This window comes from Pinus tabuliformis, chromosome 9 (genome assembly GCF_031772625.1).
Source record: "Pinus tabuliformis cultivar Carrire ecotype Pingquan chromosome 9, CPIR1, whole genome shotgun sequence".
NCBI lineage: Eukaryota > Viridiplantae > Streptophyta > Pinopsida > Pinales > Pinaceae > Pinus > Pinus tabuliformis.
In genome coordinates, this window is record NC_142307.1 from 1,584,826,228 (window position 1) to 1,584,844,819 (window position 18,592).

Consider the following 18,592-nt stretch of genomic DNA (forward strand, 5'->3'; position numbering starts at 1 on the left):
CCCTACAATATGAGTCTGCTCGAATATAATGATCATATTAGTTTTTACATAAACTTACAGTCAACCTGCAAAATTACAAAGTTGGACTACACACCGTGCAACCTCCCCCTTTCACCGGGGCGGAGGCACCCAGCGGGCTACCTCATCGTTTCATTGTTTAGAAGTTCCGCTCCCATCGTTCGGTTGCTTGTGCAGCGATTCCAGGTCATGTTGCCCACTCGACGAACACCTGCAGCTCGTCTACACCACCACACCAACCTATCGTGCCAACTCTTCAACCGTTGCATCGTTCACTAGTGTTTCCACCAGCTCGTCATGCTTGTGCTCACCGTCGCGCTGGCTCACCGTGCCAACCTGCCCACGTGCTCCACCAACTTTCCCGTTGGCTCAACCTGGGTGCTCATCACCCAAACTCGCCCGCCTGTTGGACTACCGTGTCGCCTGCCCTCGGCTAATCCAACTCGCCGCACTCGTTCACATTTCCCAGGTGCCCTCCACCCGACTTGCCTTACTCGATCGAGTCACCATGCCCGACGCCTTCACCTGACTCGCCTCACCGGCCGAGTCACCAAACGCGTGCTCGCCTGCGGTCCAACTGTCGCACCTCATGTGTGCTCGCCCTTAGCCTGTGGTCAACGTGCGACCCGATTGCGGTTTCCACTCGGTCGTCTGAAATGCGGCCTCGCCTGCTGCCCGACCTGTGGCCTAACCTCACCGACCCGCCCTGCGACCCGTGTTGCCTGCGGCACACCCAAAAGGCGTTCTACTTGTTTATGCGGCTAAGTGCTTTAGCTCGTGTACTCCACCTGCACCTCGCCAAGGTTTCAGCCTCCTCCAAGTGAGCTCTCACTCTTTGCTTGCCAAGACACTTAGAAGATTTCGTTGATGTTTTGTCCCACCATCCATCCACTCATTTATATGGCAGTTGGCCCTTCAGTTGGGGTGTCGGCCCACCAAGTCGACCCACCGTTTCGTCCAACTCGCCCCTCTGTCGCATCGGCCCATGGTGTGGGCACCCATGCATGGGACCACCCTCCATATAAACTCGCCAATGTCTTTAACACTTAGTCATTTTTCAAGATGACTTTCATGTTCACACTTGGTTCGTTTCCTCCATTTGGCCAGCTCGTTGCACCATGTGGATGCACCCCAGATCGCCAGTTACACCGTCCAGCTCGTCACTCGCCCGTTGTGCACCCTCGCTGACTATCTGTATCACACAATGATCTGGGGGCCTTACACCTCATATCCCCTAAGGTTATTTTGGAGGTTTATTTGCTCAAACAACAAGACTCTTCACTGATGTCTGCACAAGGGTTGAATGTCTCTCCCTGTGTTCAGAAGTTTTTTCACGTCAAGATGGAAATTGACGAGGTGGACCCATACGTGGCTTGTGTTTTTAAATCCAACGCCAAAATTACAAGTGGCATGAAGGTAGGGTTTCAGAGTAGGATAGACATTGACGAAAGGGTACATATGAAGATCAGGTCCCGGTTACTAATCTTTCCAAAAGGTGTTCACATGAAGCCGATCCCTTGGTTTCGTCAGCGAAAATTCACTTGATTTATGCTAACTTGGGAAGATAGGAACATAGCTTTTCAAAATGATTTTTTATTTCTTCTCAAAGATTAGGGGTTCCAAATTTCTAAGAATTTTTTTGATCAAAAAATCATAATGTCATTCATCTGAATTTTTTTTATCAAAATTAGTATGGATCACAAAAGTCTAAAAAAAAAAATTTAAATTTATTTTCAAAGAAATAATAATTTTATTTATTTAAAATTATAATTTTAATAAAAAATACTTCTTCTTAACGTGTGTATATATATATATATATATATATATATATATATATATATATATATATATATATATATATATATATATATATATATATATATATATATATATATATAGATAGATAGATAGATATATATAGATATATAATTGTTAATGGTTAGTATATTTTTATTTAGAGGATTGCAATTTACACTAACAATTTAAAATATATATAATCTATAACATTTCATTATTAAAGCTAATTGGGTTTATTTTTAGGAAGAATATTTGTTATTTTCCAGAAAAATTATTTTCATCCTCCAAAACTAATTTCAATTCTTACAAGTGACATAATAAGCTTTGTTGTAATAATTTTAAACCTTCTTGTTGAATATGAATTTTCTTTTGAAAACATAAACAAATATCTTCTTTATATGAAATATAAAAATATTTCTCATAAAAAAACCATCGTTAAAACTTTTTATATAAAAACAATTATTTTAAATAAATAATAATAATCATCATTAATTCATAATTTTTTATTTTTTGCAAATGATTTACAATATATTAACAAAAATTAGATACATAGAATACAACTAGAAATGCATTGAGGAGCATGGCCTAAGGGCTCCGTGGAGAGAAGCAGGAGGGTGACCATCTGCCCCAAGAAGGGGAAACCAGACAGTCTACCAGAAGAAAGAAAGTCTCGTGGTTTTACAATGTTCAATAGAGACAAAAAAGAAACCAAGTTGTTCATGGTGTTTATAAGCGAAATTGCAGCTGCAACTACTCGACATCTATTGTTGTTTGAAATGGAAAGAAGAGCATGAGATGCAAAAGGCTTGTTCATGTTGGGTTGGAACCTTATGAGCTTGTGGGAGCTCGGGCTAGCAATTTTGGTTCATGTCGCTCATTGCTTGGACCGTCTGTAGCTCTGGTGCCAAAAGGGCCCGATTCAAGAGGTTCCTCCTCCTCAATGTAGCAACGATAGAAACTAGGGCACAAAGGAGAGGTTGTTGTGTCAACAAGTTGGATGTACATGGATTGAATTGGGGAGATCGGTGACTCATGATTCAAATATCTACATCTAGGATCAAAGTAAATGGTGGAAGGTAATGAAGAGCTAGGAGGGATCAAATTCGATTAAGAAGGACCAGGGGAGGGAGAAGAGGGGAGTTCCAGAGGGAAGTTCAAACTAATGTCATGAGAAAGTTGGTGAAGGGAAGAGGAAAAATGACTAGTATGGGCATTGGCCTCTGTGATTCTCTGAGCAACTTTGTTTTAGTCACGTTCTTGAGTCCAAAGGTGACAGGCAAGGAGATTTCTAACCACCCAAAGCACATGACTAAGTTATTGATGCTCAACAACTTCCATGCCTGTAAAAAATTTTCTTACGTGCTCAGGGATGTCGTTGTCGAAGAGTACCAAGTTTTCCCTCATAACCGAAGTTGTTGGCGAGTGACCCCTCCCTCGCTAACAAACACCTAGGCAGGCTCAACCTATTTCTCAGGGCATGAATTATGAATGGGAGGCGGCGGAATCAACATAGAGCATTGGGAAAATAGAGGCTAGAGTAGAAAAGCCGAGATGAATGCAGGGTTGCGCATTGAGCAGATTGCCAAGAAAGGGGGGATGAACACACCAAAGAAGAGGCATGGTGAAAGGGTACATATGAAGATCAGGTCCCGGTTAACAAATGATTTACAATATATTAACAAAAATTAGATACATAGAATACAACTAGAAAGACATCGAGGAGCATGGCCTAAGGGCTCTGTGGAGAGAAGCAGGAGGGTGACCATCTGCCCCAAGAAGGGGAAACCAGATAGTCTACCAGAAGAAAGAAAGTCTCGTGGTTTTACAATGTTCAATAGAGACAAAAAAAACCAAGTTGTTCATGGTGTTTATAGAGGAAATTGCAACTGCAACTACTCGATCATCTATCGTTGTTTGAAACGGAAAGAAGAGCATGAGATGCAAAAGGCTTGTTCATGTTGGGTTAGAACCTTATGAGCTTCTGGGAGCTCGGGCTAGCGATTTTGGTTCATGTCGCTCATTGCTTGGACTGTCTGTAGCTTTGGTGCCAAAAGGGCCCGATTCAAGAGGTTCCTCCTCAATGTAGCAATGATAGAAACTAGGACACAAAGGAGAGGTCGTTGTGTCAACAAGTTGAATGTACATGGACTGAATTGGGGAGACCAGTGATTCATGATTTAGATATTTGCGTCTAGGATCAAAGTAAATGGTGGAAAGTAATGAAGATCTAGGAGGGATCGAATTTGATTCAGAAGGACTAGGGGAGAGAGAAGAGGGGAGTTCCAGAGGGAAGTTCAAACTAATGTCATGAGAAATTTGGTGAAGGGAAGAGGAAAAATGACTAGTATGGGCATTGGCCTCTGTGATTCTCTGAGCAACTTTGTTTCAGTCACGTTCTTGTGTCCAAAGGTGACAGACAAGGAGATTTCTAACCACCCAAAGCACATGACTAAGTTATTGACGCTCAACAGCTTCCATACCTGTAAAATTTTCTCTTATGTGCTCAGGGATGTCGTTGTCGAAGAGTACTAAGTTTTCCTTCATTACCGAGGTTGTTGGCGGGTGACCCCTCCCTTGCTAACAAACACCTAGGCAGGCTCAACCTCTTTCCCAAGGCATGAATTATGAATGGGAGGCGACGAAATCAACATAGAGCATTGGGAAAATAGAGGCTAGAGTAGAAAAGTTGAGATGAATGTAGGGTTGCGCATTGAGAAGATTGCCAAGAAAGGGGGGATGAACACACCAAAGAAGAGGCATGGTGAGAAGCATAAATGCCGACAATGTGGTAGCCAAGAGTGCATTAAACTGGTATGTGTGAGGACGTGGAGGAGGACGAGAATTTGAGATTGATGGATGCATGTAGAGATGAATTATTGAGAAACGCTACCAGATGTGGGATGACTTCATGCCAAGCCAGTGCATTTAGTGAGGCTTGGAAAACTAGAGGCCCATTCATATCTTAATTTTAATTTATATTTATTACACTGAATGTAAAAAAGACACTCAGCTCCACTTTTTCTAGACGATCTTAACAATTATTAGAGCCACTCTACTTATACATGAAATATATGGTCTAAATCATTATTACTCACTCAAACTCTATAATGTTTTATCTATAAAAGAAATTATTACAAAATAGATATTTATTTAGAAATTAAGTAGAAATGATATTATCATTAAAAAAAATTCATCAACTAAAATTGATAATGAGAAAGAAAATTATTTTTAGGAAAAAATAACTATGGCATTTTTAAATTTTTAACTAGATAAAAATAGATTTCCTCTTTATTAATTACATTTTCATCTTTTTCTTTTTAAATATATATTTTAAGTTTTTTTTTTTCATTATATTATTATTTATGAAAATTAATAAAACTTATAAAAGATTAATAAATTTAAAATTAAATATATAAAATTTGATTTATACAATATTATATTAATTTATTTAGTGACAAATTTAGAATTAAAATAAATTTAAAATATTTCTTATCAATTTTATGTTAATTAAAGACTATTTTGAAATATTTGAGACTCCCAATCCTTTGGAAGAAAGAAGACTATTTAAAAAAATTCTTCCTACCTCCCGAATTGTTAAAGATGATAGTAAAAAGCCTTTATATCTAAGTTCCATATACACATTCTATTTGGGCCATTAATTTTTCTTAATCCACTGTATTAAAGCTCTTTCAATTGGTCAGTGTCCATAAATTTCTATTTGGGCCATTAGATTTTCATAATCCATTGTATTAAAGCTCTTTCAATTGGTCAATGTCTCGTAAATTTCTCAATTTCCCAATGAAAACATGATCATGAATACATTGGATTTTTTCTATAATTTTTATGAAAATTATCTATACTTGGGAACTTTTGTGACAAAAAAAACGCCTGTGCTTGATTTTCTTTGAATTATGAAATCCAGGTTTACTATTGAACTTTTGTGATAAAAAAAACGCATGTGTTTGATTTTCTTTGAATTATCAAATCCTGGTTTACTATTAGAATAATCAAATCCTGGTTTACTATTGAATTATTCTAAGTGCCAAAAGAAGAGCAAAGCTTGCTGGTCTATCTAAATTTCATAGTTGAGGTCCCACAAGAATAGCTTGCTTGTCCATCTAAATGTCAGAGTTGATCTCTCTCCAAACCATTTCCTGCATTGATATTGTTGTATTTGCGAGGATTAAACCGCCAACCACTTTGTTTTTCCCCTCTTCATATATTGAAAGAATAATATAAACCACATTAATGGCAACAGTATCTTCGAATTTTTTTTAAAATCCAACAAAATCCAAGTATAAAGATGCAAGTCTTGGATAAATATTTGGGGAATAGAAGGAGAAATTATTTCATGAAATACTAATAGTATTATCACTATAAATTTATCTTAATTATAGATTTAGGAAGTGTAGAGAGATTACATTTGTTGAGGTGTAAATCTCTTGAGGCACTTAGATTGTGTAGACTATATAACTTAAGCATATAATTTTAATAAACTTTTGCTGGATTTTGGAGAAAATGGACAAAAAAATATAACTAGAAAAACAAAGGATAAAAAGGGAAAAATGTATAATACTAAGACTACTTGAAATGTTTTAACCATAAGACTCGTTTTTTCCAATTGTTTTGTATTATATATATATGTAAGTTTAGAAACTTTGGCAAATTTTATTAGTCCCTAACATGCAAGTTGTAAAATGTTTGGTGATATTTTTGTAGAAATATTTAGACTTCCAAGGATTTTATAATAGTCCATATAAAATTTTGGTGATTGTTAAGGTAAAATAATTTGGTCCATCAAAATTTAGGCAAATTATTTTAGAGATGCAAACCATTTTTTTTGGAAAAAGCATAGAAAATCAACATATCTATGAATATTAGCCCCTGAAATTTTCCATAGCTATATATATTAGTGATTGAAATATTTTATTTATGATCTATTAATTTTGTTTATTACAATTAATATTTTTTAAATACTATATAATTTTTTGAAACTTACCATAAATTAAAAGTACAAATTTGAAATGTATAGCTTTTATAATTTAAATATTATTTTGTACAATATTAAAACATTAATATTTTTTAAATGCTATATAATTTTTTAATATTTACCATAAATTCAAATTATAACTTGGAAATATATTTTTTATAATTTAAATATTAATTTGTACTTAAAACTCTTTTAAATAAATTAAATTTATTTTTACATTAAAAATATAATTTAAATAACAAAATATTACAATTTGATTCAAATTATAAATTTGAAATATATAACCTTTATAATTTGAATATTAATTTGTACCATATTAAAACTCTTTTAAATAAGTTAACTTTATTTTTACATTAAAAAATATAATTTAAATAACAAAAAAATTCAATAAAAAAATTATATCAGTCATCTTATCTAAACATAAAATACTAATAATTAGACTCCGGCATAGCAAAATGGGTTAAACATAAAATAATAGAATAATTATTATTAAACTCCGACGCAGCGAAATGGCTTAAAACTAAAACCATAAACTTGGTGACACAAAAGATTATAAAGAGTGTCTCGACATGTATGATGGAATATTCTTTCCTGAATATAAATAATTTTAAGCATAATTATGTTGACATATTTCTCCACCGTAAATGTTGCCGCCGCTCACCTTTCCGAGAAGAGACGTCCCTGGTTTTGAGGATCTCCCTGAACCAATGCGCCGACGCCCTCGGATATCTTTTCAAATTATCGTGGCGGTCCACATAATTTAAACCGTAGCGAGGGTTATAGCCACCCGCCCATTCAAGTCGTCCAAAAGCCCCCAAACAATATAGCCTCGAACATCAGCTCCCTCGCGATTTGTTTCACACCGCCATTGCAAACACAAGGCAAACCCTATCACTCTATCAAATTCCTTCCCATCCACATGCCATGTCAATTTACCCATTAAATAAATAAATCACAGAATATCAACATACCTTATGGCTTTAAGGAGTTCTGATAAATGCTCTGAATGGTACTTCACTCGTCCCAAATCGTTTGAAGTTTGTTCCAGCGGAGTTGTGCCATTGTCATAATCACCGTATCCTTCAACGCCAAATCCATGTTCTCAGTGAGAGCAAAAATAATATATATATATATGAGAAAATATTAAAGTATATCGCTTCAGTAGGTTGGATAAAATTTTATAAAATAGTTATTATGGGTTAGGAAAGATAAATATAAATATTGGGTAATAAATATGAATATATGTTTCAAAATGGTTTTTTTAGGTAAGAGTTTGTCTTCCTCGAATATAAGGAAACAGGTTAATGGCCCCAGATGCAAAAGTGTGGCAAAAGTGAAAGTCTGCTACTACTAGTAGGTTATTCTAGTGGTTTGATTTGAGTTAGCCTGCATTCACTAATAACAACTAGAGATAGCCGTCTTCACTGCTGATTTAACAACTAAATTATAATAACCTTTCCTACCTATATAATATATATATATGCTGATTTGACAACTAAATTATAATAAACTTTCCCACTTATAAATATAAACTGTGACTTACCACTCTCAACGATGTATATGAGAAGGTTGTTATAGCAATGTTTTATATAGCTTATAAAGCCCCTTATACCTGCTGGGTAAGACCTGAAAGTGTCGACACCTTCCTGCAAAAAAAAAAAAACATTTTTTTGTTTTGTAAATCTCAATTAAATTCATGCTATGGACTAATCTCTTAATATAATGTATAAAAAAATCCCGAATATTTACATTACCTCTGATCCAATGTAAACTCCGTTAATTTCTACTGAAACAACACCGACAACAATCACCCAGCTAATTAAAAAATTATGATAATCAAGAAAAAGAAAATATCCACTTAATGTACTGTTTGGTTGAACCAAAAGAAATGTAATTAGAAATATGAAATGGGTATCAAATGGACTGCCTGCAATAATCTTACAGGATACAGTAGCACGGGCATCGAGAATGTAATCCGTATGGCGAGGATTTGGTGGATGAGGATTGTTGGTTGTGAAATATGTTGTGTAATAGTTTAAATCAAGAAAATCAAATGACCCTTCCAACTCCCTGGCTTCCTCACTGGTAAACTGTGGCAAGTGTGCTCCAACTAGGGTCCTCATAGCCTCGGGGTACTTCCCAGATGTCAATGGATCCATAAACCTTTTGGCAATCCAGAAACAAACAAAGAATACAATTATTTTTAATATAAAGTAAATAGTAGAGAACAAATTCTGTATCTAGTTACACACATACCATCCTATTCTAAAGTCAATTGCTCTCTGGGTAGCCATTTCATCAACCAAAGATTTCGAGAATGGCACCATCCAATTTCCTGCCAGTGCTATACCTATGGAACCTTTCTGCTTTCCCTGCAATTTATTTTCAATATTCATACATTCAATTTCTACCCAAGATGTGTATCTTCTAGTTGAAAACTAGTTGTCACTTTCTAAAAGAGCTGAAATTCTGAGTACCTGGTATTTAGACCCATATATTTTTACAGCGATGCTATGTGCAAGAAGCATATTGTGGGCTACGATATAAGGCTCTGTTGCAGAATTGCCACATGTACAGTTTCCAAATCCAGGGGAACAGCGCCCAGGCGCCGTAATCCCTAAATCGTAGCTCAAATATGCGAAGGTGAACGGTTCGTTTATAGTACCCCAATACTTGACACGGTCCCCAAAAGCTCGAAAACATTCTTCTGCGAAAAAGCCGAAATCCTTCCTGCAAGAAAGGAAGGAAGGAAGAATAAATTATAAAAATACATCATTATCTCTTAATATATAAAAGTATGAGAGGATGAGTGAATCTTACACCACTTTTTTGCTAAGGAATCATCCATACTCATTCTCCAGAGTTTGTGGCAAGTCCCAATGATACAGTGTCACAAAAGGTTCTATCTCTGTAATAGAAATGTCATGGTTATGATTAAGCATTTCGATTTTACCTATCCAAATATGGTTCTAATTAAATACTTATTGTGTCGAGTTTTTTTATTTTTCATAAAAATGTAAATATAACTATAAATTTTGATTTTTATGGCGATTTGACTATTAAATATATGAAGGCATGCATATTCTATCTCTCTGGTTTGCTTTCTTAGGAGGAAATACATGTTCTTAACCATCAGGCCCACTCAAGCTGTATATAATTTTGTAAACTTGGCAGCACTACATCTTAATCATGTTCTATATATCACCCGGATCAGGCAGGAAATTAAACCGTGACTTCACATCAAAGAGTGCCTTAACAAAACCCCTGATCACCGTCTATCCAAGACTCAATAAACACAATATTCTTAAGTTTAACTCTACTACAAAAATATAAATTTATATTTATTACAGTTTATGAATTTATATTTATTTGTATTTTTTTAAAACATAAATATTCTTGATTATGTTTATTGATATATTGTAAAATTAATAATCGTTTTTCTGATTGTAATTAAAAATATAAATATAAATTCATTTTATTTTAAATCTTATTCTAAAACCTATTTATGTTTTATTTTAAAAAAATTATGTACTATACGAGAATTTATGTTTTATGTAAAATTTTAATGTAAATATCTTTTTACACCTATGCGACAGTATTTATCCTATTTTGAAAAGGATTATCCTATTTTGAAACGGAAAGGCAATTCTGGATGGAAAAAATATTATAACCAAATAAAAAGATTAAATTAATTTGAGATTATTTTATTAGGAATATATATATATAAATAAAATTTGAAATTCAAAATATTTATAATTATATTAAGGAAAAAAAATCAAAATTTTAAATAATATTATGTAATAAATTTGATTTTAATTTAGATTTTAAATAATATATTAGAAAATGAAGTATTATGTTTAGCAAGGTTTTAGGTTTATATTTCCTAATTTATCCTAAGCTGTTTGCTGGGTATACAGACAGATCCAATTACCATTCCTCTAATAAAAATAAATATTATATTTATATTTTTTTTAATAAAAGTAGAAATAATTGAATTTTAATATGATGTAAATTATATATGATATCATTTTTTTTTGGTCTCATAATATAGATGATTATTAAATTGAGATTATTTTATTAGGAATATATATATATAATTTGAAATTTAAAATATTTATAATTACATTAAGGAAAAAAATCAAAATTTTAAATAATATTGTGTAATAAATTTGATTTTAATTTAGATTTTAAATAATATATTAGAAAATGAAGTATTATGTTTAGCAAGGTTTTAGGTTCATATTTCCTAATTTATCATAGGCTGTTTGCTGGATATGCAGAGAGATCCAATTACCATTCCTCTAATAAAAACAAATATTATTAAAAATATTATTTATATTGTGTTTTAATAAAAGTAAAAATAATTTAATTATAATATGATGTAAATTATATATGATATCATTTTTTTTTGTGGTCTCGTAATATAGATGATTAAGCCTATTCAAATTATACACAGATATTTATCTATCAAATTAATTTAAATTTAAATATTTAATTTTTGTATGTTTGTTAGTATTGTTTTTAAACTAATAAAAAAATCAATAAATATCACAAAAGAAGAATGCAAACGCTGTGTTTGTCTGGATCTCTCATCTTCGGGAAAGAAGATTACAAACTGTGCCTTTACCTCTCTTCTTTATCAAGATATGTTAGAAAAAAAATCGAACACATCGAAAAAAAAAATTGATTTTTCCTGTGTCTTTTAAAACATTGAAGAGATCTACAGCTGAGATGCACTATTCCTCTAATTTATTTGGATTGTGATCACTCAAAAAGCACATATATATTGGTGTAGTAAATAATTTTCTGATACCATTTTGAGGAGCTCGTCTATGAGATTGTTGTAGTAAGCGATTCCCTTTGGACTCCGTGTCTTGGCGAGCCCTCTGTAAAAGAATCACCGAAACTAAATCAATTGGAAAAAGCCAAAATTTGCTGTCGACGATTCATATATATTGTTATGTATGAAGGCCTTACTGGGGTATATGCGCGACCAAGAAATAGAAAATCGATACACGTCCATTCCCATATACTTCACCACCTCAACATCTTCCTGCACATCATCGCACAAATAATCTAGATCCAGGAAAAATAATGGATAACTATGCTGGGCATCTGCTTCTTCTGCTAATTGGTCTAGAAGCTTCTACCTTATAACGGTGGTATTGATCCACTGCAACGTCCCCATTTTTTCCATCGGCAATTTTACCTGCATTAACGCGCTGAAGCATTAACGTACTTCAATCAAATAAAAATGAACAATTATTTTTTGCAATACTGAAGCCCAGTTTAACCGTGGGTAGAATTTTTTTTTTTAAGATTATTCAACATAATCATGTCATGTTACTAGAACTTAATTGGCGAGATTATCATTAAACCCTCCAATCACCCTACCTATGCATCATTGACCATTGCCATTACCCTTCTTTCTTTCATGTTTACACGAATTGAAATCCAACCTGGCCATGTTTACACGGATTGAAATCCAACCTGGAATATGGGAGAATGTATCCCAAATGCTGGGCCTCTCCCATCCTCGCGGGCAGCTCCTTCCACCTGTAAAATAAACAGATAAGGTTTTTCAACAAAAATAATAGGAAGTATATTGGTTTTGGATAGATTGATTGGGTGTTTTGTTAAAATATTTCTTAATTCTTGATGTGAAGTCATTAATTCTATCACTTTCCTATCTCCGATCGAAGTGATATATAATATAAAACATGATAAAAATATTTTCCTACTAACTTCTCTAACTCTAATATTTTCCCTAAATTTTAACTTCCAATGGTATTTGGTATTTGATACTCTGAAAACTTAAAATGAATCTAAATTGAAGATGCATGAAAAATGATGGGGGAAGAAACGACCCGATAGGCAGATGTGGCGGCACCGAACTTAAAATCCTTTGGAAACATGTTTCTATGTAGAGAAGACGATCCTGCTGCATGAACTTCTCCAATATTCAGAACTATGAAGACATAGAGTGAAAGCTGCAAACAGATGCACAATAAGCAGCTTGAAGTTGTAATTCCTGCCATCTTGGTAAAGTGTTGGCTTTGCATTTAGTTGAAGTTCCGATGCTCAACAGGTCATAAAGCTTTGTGGAAAACGAATGGTAACATAAGTCAAGATGAATTAAGATGACAGAACGTTACCTCACAGGTTGTTCACAGTGCATTTTGTCTTTAAAGAGAATGCGAAGCCACAAAAGTCTTGTTACCGAATGTTACTGATTAGGATGAGTAGAGCAACTTGGGTCGGCTCTGTCATTGGCGGAGAAAGTCATTCCAATATGAACTGTAATCAACTGTTATAGGTGATAATGGTTATGACAAGATAGGCAGATTTCTAATGGATATGCATAGTCAATGTAATTTTTTAAATATCAATAATTAGGACAGTTAGAGATAAAGACTGATACCTAACATACAATTATGTTATTACTAACCTGAAAACAATGGCTTTGAATATTATATCAAATATCAATGAAAGTTATTTAGGTTTAAGAGGGGTGTTATAAAAATATTTTATAAAGACCGGAACATTAGATAATCAGAGAAATTTTGGAAATAATTTGTTATTTCTAGGTTACATATAAATAAATTTATTTATAAAATTTTCTCGTTTGGTCTTCCACCATTCATGCTATTTATTATAATTTAGTTAAATTAAATTATTAACTATTTAATAATATAAATATTTTAATTTTTGAGAATTTTTTTTATTTATTAAAAATGAAATTATATATATATATATATATATATTAATAATAAAGTTATTATAAATATATTAGATTTATAATTGTTGACACCTAATCTTCATGATTGGGTGAATTTATGTAAATAATTAAATTAGGAATGTGAGCAGTCATCGGGAGATGAACTGAATAGTCACTCCCTATTGTATATAACAAAGACCTACCTAATGGAATAATACACGAATCAGTTTTTGTTTTGTGGAGTTACTGCCTGGCCTGACATGGTATCAGAGCCAGCTCTTTTTAGCCTTTGTGTCCCTTGTAACTCCCTGTCTGCTCTCCATATAGCTGAGCAGGTTCTCCATAAAATTAGCTACTCCTGACATGGTAGCTGCCCCACTGTCTGACTGTTTAGTTCTCTGACTGTTCATAAACGTTTCAAAAAAAGGGCGTTATTGCACCTGCGCCTCCATTGCATGAATTGCTTCACCTGATTATTATGTCCTGTCTGACTGTTCAGTTCTCTGACTGTTCATAAACGTTTCAAAAAAAAAGGGCGTTATTGCACCTGCGCCTCCATTGCATGAATTGCTTCACCTGATTATTCTGTCCTCCATTGCATACTATGACTGTGCGGATCCCCAGCATCTCCCGCTCGCTGTAGGTTCTATCGAGCAGAACCAGGGACTCCCACCTCACTTACTATTGTCGGTCATTTGCCTCCTTGCCTAACCCGAACAGGCTCTGCAACTCGCTTCGAAATCCTACCAGCCTGCCGATGGAGAGAACGTTTCCGTTAAGGATTCGACTCATGTATTTGACGAAGGGCAAAACGCTTATGGCGTAGCCAATCTTAGACCGTCGACTTCTTTGCCCCAGATGGATGCGTACTCGAAATTACAGGCTTTCTAGCTAGATATTAATCTTGCTTTCTGGCGTCCTCACTTTCACGCGGAAGTATGTCCAGCTCTTGCGGACCCTGGTGACCGTTTCTGCCATGGACGCGGGCTTTGCCAGGGAGTTGCGGTCTACGAGCCCTTTCTTTGTCCTTTGTCCCTCTACGAATACTGGAGCGTGAATTATGTGCGTCGATGGTGTGTCAGACTATTGTTGATGGTCTCAGAAGTGGGATGGTTAATGTCATCTATGTCTGTGGAATGCATGCACCGTGAAGTTATATTAAATGCCTTCGTATTAACATTGTTGTTCATCGATGAAACTCTAGATTGAATTTTTTAAAGGCAATGCAATGAATGGAGCATGTGAATGGTGTGGTTTGGTGTATGCATTGAAGCCAATCGAATATTTGCTCGTTTGTCTACGGCCTTCACCTTCTTCAGCACTTTGTTGGACTCCACATAACTTGTGACTGCCATTTTTTTTTAAGAACCCTTTCTTGAGCTGGTGCGGCTGTTGCGGACACTTCTCTGGCGAACTGAGACCTCGTTCTAGTGGTGGCGACGCCCGGACGAGTACTCTTGAATAGTATTGAAATTTAAATTATGACAGTATATGCGTGTGAATAGTATTGAAATTTAGATAACATTTATTTGCTATAGCTTCGGGGAATTATATGCGGTGAAGATCTTTAGCGCAGCGGAATTCTATTCATGCCTTCCAATGGTCAATAGTATATGAATAGCGTTTGGATGGTTTTAATACACTTTGTATATAATGTTTGGTGTGGCTACTGTTCTATATATACCACGTTGTTGGGCTACCATAGTGTTGTTTTCATAAAGCTGTTTTCAAAGTGACTAACATAGTTAACGCTCTTGCGTTTGACTGTGTTTAATATATTGTTTGAGGCCAGAATACATTTTGATATCAGAATCAATTTTCTTTTAGCAGCAGAAGTTTTTTTTTCTCCACAAAAGCACATTTTTTTCCAGCAAAAGTATTTTTACAGCTCTCAGATTTTACAATGCATTCAATCATATCTATGGTGGGAATAGTTCTCACTGGCAAGGAGAACTATCCTGAATGGTCCCGGATGATAAAACACACCCTCATTTTCAATGAGTTGTGGAAAGGAGTGTGTGTCGGAGAAGGAGACAATGACCCAGTACAGCCTACCTCAGACAAAGAGCTCGTCATTTGGGAAAACAAGAACAGAAAAGCTTATGCATTAATCGCAGCATCTGTAAATGAATAGGTGAGTCACCATATTTCGTCATATTCAACTGCCTTTGAAGCTTTACAAAAGCTGAAAAAACTCTATGATTCACATTCTGCACTTGAAGTTGTTCAACTTATGATTAAACTCTTCACTCTTGAACTGCAAAATAATGATCCTCTTGCTCTTGCATCTGAAGTAAAGTCTATAATGCATGATATCAATTCCACTAAGGTTGAGCTGGATATTCCTCTTATTGCTTTTCTCAAGGCACTTTATCCTACTTATTCCAATTATCTTGAGTCATTACAAGCAAATGGAAATCTCAAAGATATAACCTTTGACTCTCTTGTGAAAAAGTTTGTTGAAAGAGAGAAAGCTTTTGGAAAGAAGACAGCCCCTGAATCTTCTGAAGAGACTGTGTGCCTTGCTCATAAAGAAAAGCATCCTGCTCAAGATTCTACAAGAGGAAGAGGTGGACGAAGAGGAAGAGGAAGATATTTCAGAGGCAGGGGGGCAGACATTCTCAAGGAGAAAAGGCAGATCTGCACTGCATTCATTGCAAAAGAAATGGATCACATGATGCCTCTACATGCAAGCTACCATGGGACAAAATTGAGCAGAAAAGAAATCAACAGAAAGGTAAAACTGATGATACAGACAAAGGTAAAGCACCTGAATCCGCTCACTATGTTGAGGCACAATGTAACATTGGAGTAAAAGAAGATTTGTTTAATGCTTCACTTGCTTCATGGAAAAATGATTGGTTGCTTGATTCAGGAGCAACTTGTCACATGACTCATAGAAAAGATTTTTTTGAAGATTTCACTAACAATGTTGATGGAGCAGTATACTTTGCAGATCAATCAACAATAAAGCCATCAGGGCTTGGCACAATCAGGCTTAAACTGCCTGGTATTCCAGACTTTCTTCTGGATCATGTTCTATATCTCCCACAGCTCAAGTGAAACTTGTTGTCCTTGGTCCACATCTGCCAGCAAGGTCACTCCATTCATATGTTTGATGGCAAGCTTGAGGTAAGAAAAGCATCTGACCACTCACTTGTCATGAGGGGAATAGAAGAAGAAAGGCTTCTCAAACTGCAAGGAACATCTGCTCATGCACAACATTTCTCATACAATTGTCATCATGAAGAAGGTATACTTCCATCAAGTTTATTATGGCATGCTAGATTTGGACATTTGAACTATGACAGTCTCCGCTTATTGAAGAAAAATGGTGTTGCTGGTTTGCCTACAATTCCTAGGAAACTTAAGCAATGTGATGCTTGCATTCTAGGAAAGCATAGCAAATAGTCTTTTCATGATTCACATTCAAGAGCACATAGGAAGCTTGAACTCATTCATTCAGATTTATGTGGTCCAATGCCTGTTCCTTCTGCAAATGGAAATAAATATATCATGACATTTATTGATGACTACACCAGAATGTGTTGGGTTTATTTATTGAAGAACAAATCTGATGCTTTTCAAACATTCAAGAATTTTCATAAATGGATTGAAAATGATGCACAATCTCATATTGGGTCTATTCGCACTAATAATGGAAAAGTATACACATCAAATGAATTTGAAAACTATCTTCACCAACATGGGATCAAACAGCAAACAATTGTGCCTTATAATCCCCAACAGAATGGTGTAGCTGAAAGAATGAATAGAACAATCTTGAATATGGTACGATCCATGCTTTTCTTCAAAAATGTAAAGATAATGTTTTGGGTTGATGTTGTTCTATGTGCTGCATATATAAAGAATAGATTTCCATCTAATGCTATAAGAAACATGACTCCTTATGAATTGTGGTATGGACATGTTCCTTCGGTAAAGCATCTCAAGGTCTTTGGTTCCACCTGTTATGCTTTGATACCAAAGGTACATAGAAACAAACTTGGTGCTAGAAGTCGTAAGTGTATCTTCTTGGGGTACTCAAACACCTCCAAAGCATACCGCCTCTATGATGAAGTAAATAAGAAATTTGTTGTATCTAGAGATGTAATTTTCCTTGAATCATCCAAAACTGACAATGTTGTTGAGCGGCAACTTGATCGCTTGGATAGATTCGCAAAAGCAAAATCATTTCAAGAATTTGATAATCAGATTCCACATCTTGAAGGGGGGATTCCTATACTAGATCAACATGTGGAATCTTCTTCTGAAGAACACTCTCCCCCGCATGAAACTCCAACAATGGATGATGCTTTAAGTGATGTAGTTGATAGAATTGGGAGACTCAACCTTGATTCAGTCCCAACTCAATCAACAAAGCAGCCTAGACCATCTCAGAAAGGTCCCCCAAAGTGGCTGACGAAGACACTTGAAAGTGTTCATCCTGATGAAATTGGAAAAACAGGAACCAGAAATTCAAACTGACAAAATGGAGGTGATGTAGATGACTCTAATTCACCTGTTGATATGGATGTTTCTTATGATTGTGAATTGAACTTGTCTACAGATTTTGAACCAACTTCCTTCAAAGAAGTTGCTTCTCATGATGAATGGAAAGAAGCGATGCAAAAGGAGTATGATGCCCTCATAAAGAACGGCACTTGGAAGCTGGTTGATCCTCCATTTGGAACCAAACCAATTGGCTGCAAGTGGGTCTACAAGAACAAGTATAAAGCTGATGGCTCACTTGACAAGCACAAAGCTAGGCTTGTGGCAAAAGGTTTTGCACAGAAGGAGGGGGTCAATTATGAGGAGACTTTTGCCCCCACAGCAAAATGGGCCACCATCCAGACACTCTTTGCACTAGCAGCTCAGAACGGTTGGAAAGTCCATCAAATGGATGTAAAAACTGCTTTCTTGAATGGAGATCTAAAAGAGAATGTTTTTATGTCCCAGCCTGAAGGATTTGCTGTGAAAGGACATGAACATAAAGTATGCAAACTTGTGAAGTCCTTGTATGGCCTCAAACAAGCACTGCGAGCCTGGTATGAAAAACTAACTGAGCA

General features: G+C 35.2%; 1 pseudogene across 1 annotated transcript; it reads right to left on the minus strand.

Moving 5' to 3' along the window:
* Positions 1-7,311: 7,311 nt before the first annotated feature.
* LOC149154757 (beta-glucosidase 24-like) lies at positions 7,312-12,900 on the minus strand (annotated as a pseudogene). The gene is made up of 13 exons (XR_016262866.1): positions 12,673-12,900; positions 12,296-12,361; positions 11,956-12,014; positions 11,783-11,858; positions 11,619-11,691; positions 9,626-9,711; positions 9,283-9,535; positions 9,062-9,177; positions 8,748-8,968; positions 8,560-8,591; positions 8,349-8,451; positions 7,777-7,885; positions 7,312-7,693 (listed from the first exon to the last, which is right to left on the minus strand). The product of XR_016262866.1 is annotated as a beta-glucosidase 24-like (transcript).
* Between the last annotated feature and the right edge of the window lie 5,692 nt (positions 12,901-18,592).